This window comes from Halichoerus grypus, chromosome 6 (genome assembly GCF_964656455.1).
Source record: "Halichoerus grypus chromosome 6, mHalGry1.hap1.1, whole genome shotgun sequence".
NCBI classification, from domain to species: Eukaryota; Metazoa; Chordata; class Mammalia; order Carnivora; family Phocidae; genus Halichoerus; species Halichoerus grypus.
The window spans coordinates 20118659-20124131 of NC_135717.1; the positions used below are offsets into that span (position 1 = coordinate 20118659).

The 5473-nt window shown below is 47.3% G+C and overlaps 1 long non-coding RNA gene across 1 annotated transcript; it reads right to left on the reverse strand.

The window, feature by feature from the left end:
• Positions 1-2283: 2283 nt before the first annotated feature.
• LOC144382066 (uncharacterized) lies at positions 2284-5177 on the reverse strand. Its single transcript, XR_013448457.1, has 2 exons — positions 5105-5177; positions 2284-3331 (listed from the first exon to the last, which is right to left on the reverse strand). It is a non-coding gene; the product is annotated as an uncharacterized LOC144382066 (long non-coding RNA).
• Positions 5178-5473: the final 296 nt, after the last annotated feature.

Here is a 5473-nt window from a genome sequence, read left to right on the forward strand (position 1 = left end):
GACAATGCTATCGAATCCCCTTCAATTTTGTTAGAAGCGAAGAAACCTTCTCATACCTACAAAAGGATTTGCCACGTGATCATTGTCATTGTTGACTTTTTCAATGCCCACACCAGTTCTTCTAAGTGTTCCCTCACCCCAGGTTTGACTTCCCAGGGCAGACACCAGGCAGGATTTGGGGTGAGAAGGAAGCTCTTCTGTGAGCTAGGAGGAGAACAATGGGGAAAGGGAGCCAATCACACAAGGTGAGGATCTGGAAACGGAGTCCCTCAAACAGTTTCTCAACCTTTCTTCATTGTCCCCCCTCTATGGAGATTTTCGAGACTTGTTTTCTTCCTAATTACCCCTCCATTAAGTTTTTTTTTTTAAGATTTTATTTATTTATTTGAGAGTGAGCGAGCACAAGCAGGGGGAGGGGAAGAGGAAGAGGAAGAAGCAGGCTCCCCGCTGAGCAAGGAGCCCGATGTGGGACTCGATCCCAGGACCCTGGGATCATGACCTGAGCTGAAGGCAGATGCTTAACCAACTGAGGCACCCAGGCATCCCTCCATTAAGTTTTAATACCACTGATACACTACCTTTATTTATGTACTTCAGCTCCTTGGAAATGGATGCCTTGCAAGTATCCTTGGGGTCCCCCTGGGAGTGTTCCGTGACTCCGGAGGAAACGTGTGCCCCTTTGAAGCACACTGCTCCTGCCAAGTGGCAGTGTTCTTTCCTCAACCATCCAGACTCTCTTATGGCCCGGAAGTCTCTACCCGCCCTCTCTCTCACCACCTCTACCCTAGGTCCCACTCACTTTCATCCCCAGCACTTCCCACAGCACCTCCTGGACTTGCCACAAGATACTGAAATGGCTAAGTTCCTTGTCAGGGGCCACTGCTGGCTGGTGCTCTGCCCCATCAGAGCCCGTGTCTGCTGTGTCCATCGTGAAACCTTTAGAGCTAGGACACAGCCTGGCACCGAATCAGCATTAATGGAAGAACCGAGCAACTGAGACTTGCCTTCTTCCCTACAACCCTCACCCCCCACACACACCTGTATCGGTTAGCTACTGAAGGGTAACAAACTGTCCGCAAACATACCGACTTAGAACAATAACCATTCATTTAGCTCACAATTCTGCAAGCTGGCGGGGCAGTTCTTCTAGTCTGGGCTGCCTTGGTGGATCTCATCTGGACTCTCCTGAACATCTGTGATCAGCTGGCGTGTTGGTTGGGGCCTGCGTCTAGGGAGGGCCTCATCTGGGACAGCTCATCTCTGCTCCATGTGGTCTTCCCATCCCACAGGCAAGCTGGCTTATTCACACCTTGGTCACCACAGGGTTCCTCTGCAGCAAGAGAAAGAGAACCCCAGTGCGCGAGCACCTTCAAGTTGCTGCTCGCGTCTTGTTTCTTATCGTCCCATGGGCCAAAGTGAATTGCCTGGCCACTCCCGATTCAAGTCCTAGAGACTCGGGAAGGCTTTACGACCCTCCTCTGTGATCGGCCACACCGCACCACCCACACCAAAGCAAGAGCTACTGCCCTTCGTGACTTTGTCCTAGACTTGGTTTCCTGCGATGCTCCTTCTAGCAGCTTTCGCCAGGATGTTCCAAGAGCCCCATTCCCTGCCTCTCAATCCCCAAGGACCAGTCCTACCTCTCACTCCCTCAATGGCTCCCATCTCCTTGTGGTCTCTAAATTCTCTCCCCTCTGCGCTCTGGAAGCCGTGATCCACCCTTCAGGGTTCAGACCTCCAGCACTCAAACTCATCCACAATTGGGAAACAATGGGTGGGTAAAACTGGAACAATGAGCCTTACCCAGTTCCCAGAGCTCTCCCAGGTCACTTGATTACTCGATCACTAAGTTCATAACAAGTTCTCTGTTTGCAGACAGAGCAAGGCGATCTCTCCCCCATTGAGCTTAGCCAGGTTTTGGATCTTGTTCTCCTTCTCTCCAGGGGCTCAGCAGCCATCTGAGGCCCAGCCTGGAGAGGCGCCTCACTTAAGCCCTACTGCATCGTTGCAGGTGCTGCTGCTCCTGCAGCCATCTCCCCTGCCCCTCCCAGCCCACCCACTCCTTGTTCGGATCTTTAAGCTGACAAACGTTAAGTAACAGCCTACCAAGTGTCACCATATTTGTAACCTACTGGGGTGACCATCATTCAGGATAGTGCCTGAGTTCCCCCCTCAACTGAATTCTAAGCATGTTTACCTAAAGTAGCTATAAATCAAATGCCTTAATAAGGTAGGATTACATCATCCTTCACACCATGACTACTGAGTCATCAGAGCACTCAATTAGCATGGTAATTATATTGGTTTATTTATCTGTTCATCGGCTTCACTCTCAGTGCCTGATACATAGAAGGTGCTTGATAAATACTTGTGCAATGCCTAAGAGTGATGACAAGCTCAGGGAAGGACCATGAAAGACAAAGAAGGTGCTGAGTTCCAGCAACAGGGGACGTTTACACAGGGTGATGGGGGAGAGCTTTTCTGGGGAGGTGATGTTCCCACTAAGCTTCAAGGGGGAAGGCTGAGGCAGGAAAGGGAACAGCAGAGGCAGAGTCTGGGCAGGTTAAGGGAAAGAAAGAAGGCAAGGCTGGGAGTGTCATAGGCAGGAGGAAGATGGCATGGGAGATGGGAGGAGGGGCCAGACCACATAGGGTCTTGGGTCCTGTGGGCCAGGGGAAGGAATTGGATTTCATACCAAGGGGAAGAAGGGTCCTTGGGGCCTTAAAGGGGGGGGGGTGTGGTCGTGAAATGGTCCGTTTTATATTTGAGGCAACTAGCTCGGAACGAAGCTCTGCTCCTTGTACAAGCTCTTATACTTCCTTATGAAGACCTGCGCCCCTCCACCTGGCTGGCTCTTCAAAGCGTTTGGATCTGGACCACTCAGTCAATTTGACCTCCAGGTCTTCGCTGAGGGTTCTGACCTCAAACTCACTGCTGGGGAATCTTGTATAAAATATCCGGCTTTCAAGAACAATGCTTAGGCACATCAGTTCTGCAGCCTCTCTCACTGTCCCCAGATTGTCCAACTTCTACTCTTGAATTGATCTAGTGTCCCAGAGATGTAGAATTGGACCGCACTGTTTTGGCCCCATGGAACTTCAGTATTAAGGCACAGGCTCATGCCAAAGGGTCCTGGGGAAGCAGCTGCACACCCAGAACCCCAGCATTCACAGAGATCTCACTGAAGATGCTCTGGAGAAGCTTCTCGGGTCTCCATGGAGGAGGAGCCTCTCTTGAGTATGGAGGCTGGCTGTGATTTTATGGAAACTGGAGCATGTTTCCATCCCTGTGAGGACTCGGGGAAGTCAGATTTGCAGCCTGCTTCCAGTACCTGTGTGAACAATAAAATACACACAACTCAGGGCCTTTTGTAATTTGTTGAGCTCATGTTCCACTCCCGTATTTATTTTTGCCTTTTGTGGTGATGTAGTTCTATTAACCCTCTCAATTCCTTTCGTGGAACAAGGAGGGACATAAAAAAGAAAACAAAAAAATAAAAAAATAAAAAAATTCTTGCCCATGGCAGGCATTTTATTCATAACCATCTATACCTCCCCCTACACAAAGAAAGTAAAAAAACTCTAAAATGAAAATATAGTTTGATTCTGCTTTGAACTTCGTAAATTTTGTGATATTATGTAAACATATTCTCTGTGCAGTAGAGCAAACACAATCAGAATGACTCCACATTGGGTGGCTGATGACCTAAAAGCTTTCTAATCTCTTTCTCTCTTGCCCATCTTGGATTACAAAAGCCAGAAATCCAGCTATTCTGTTTGCCAGCCCCTATTGCAAGTAGACCAAGTTCTAGGGTGGCCAGATTTAGCAAATAAAAATAAGGGACACCCAGGTAAATCTGAATTTCAGATAAGCAACACACAACTTTTTTAGTATAAGTATGTTCCATGTAATGTTACTTATACTTTAAAAATTCTGTGGTATTTTCCTGAAATTCAAATTTAACTAGGCACCCTGTATCTTATTTGGCAATCCTACCCGATTCCTACCATGAGATATAGGGGAAGTATATTGGAGCACATTCAGGAATAATTTTATTCTGGATAAAAAGACAGAGACCACTGAAGAAAAGACCCATCTTTTTACTACCAGGAATGCAGCTGTGATGCCTGGCAGTCTAGCAGCTACTTTATGATCATAAGGTAACAGAAGATTAAAAGTCAACATCTTGATGAAGACAGAGCATAAAGAGCAAACTGAGGTCTTTAATGATATTCTTCAATATTTTATTACTGAAACTGAAAGCATTCTAGATACCCACTGGTGTTTTGGTGGGTTTGAGTTGTTTGTTTGTTGTTTGTTTGTTGCTTGTTGTTAGTAGCCATTTCTGCTACTAAATACTCAAAAGCCTAAGAACTATAATTTTGGAGAAAAAGAGCCACTCTTCATCACTGACATCTAGGAACAGCCCCAAAGTTAGAAACGATCCAATCTCATAAATGTGGAAATTTATCAGGAATACATGAGTAAATGAGGCAGCAGGGTAACCACACCCTTAAGCAATACTGATGGCAGGGGATTTTCCTGCGCTGTTAGGGGCAGGGATAGAGGGGATACATATAATGCAGCAGTCAAAAGCACAAGTTCTAGGGGTGCCTGGGTGGCTCAGTCGGTTAAGCATCTGCCTTCAGCTCAGGTCATGATCCCGGGGTCCTGGGACCGAGCCCTACATGGGGCTCTCCACTCAGTGGGGAGCCTGCTTCTCCCTGTCCCTCTCCTCCTGCTCTTACTCTCTCTCAAATGAATAAATAAAATCTTAAAACAACAACAACAACAACAACGAAAACAAACAAAAAACCAAAAGTACAAGCTCTACAGCCAACCTGCCTGGCTTCAAATCTACTTCTATCATTTATTGGCTATATGACTTCGGACAAATTACCAAATCTCCATGTGCCCTTATTTCTCCATCTAAAATGAGGATGAAAACAGAACGTGACATAGACATGTTATAAGGACAGGATGAGTTAATACAAGTAAAGCAATTAGAAACACAAATACATAATCTATTAGTGATCCCAGATAGCATGCAGGCATGCTCCCTCGCACGTGGCTGATCATCTAGCCAACGGCGCTCTTCCCTCACCTCTTTGTGTGACATTTCCTCAGGAAAGCTTTCTTGACCAGCTTACAATGGCTAAGCTGCTTCAGTTACGTGAATCTGTGGCTATCCCACATGTTTGCCACGCTGGATGGCAAGTCATGTTTAACTGTGTCTTCTCAAGAATGGAAGCTCCTGAAGGGCATGTATCATGTCCTGCTGGTCTTTTGTTGAATATAGTAATAAAAGGTTGGGGCGCCTGGGTGGCTCAGTCGTTAAGCATCTGCCTTCGGCTCAGGTCATGATCCCAGGGTCCTGGGATCCAGCACCGCATCGGGCTCCCTGCTACACGGGAAGCCTGCTTCTCTCTCTCCCACTCCCCCTGCTTGTGTTCCCTCTCTCGCTGTCTCTCTC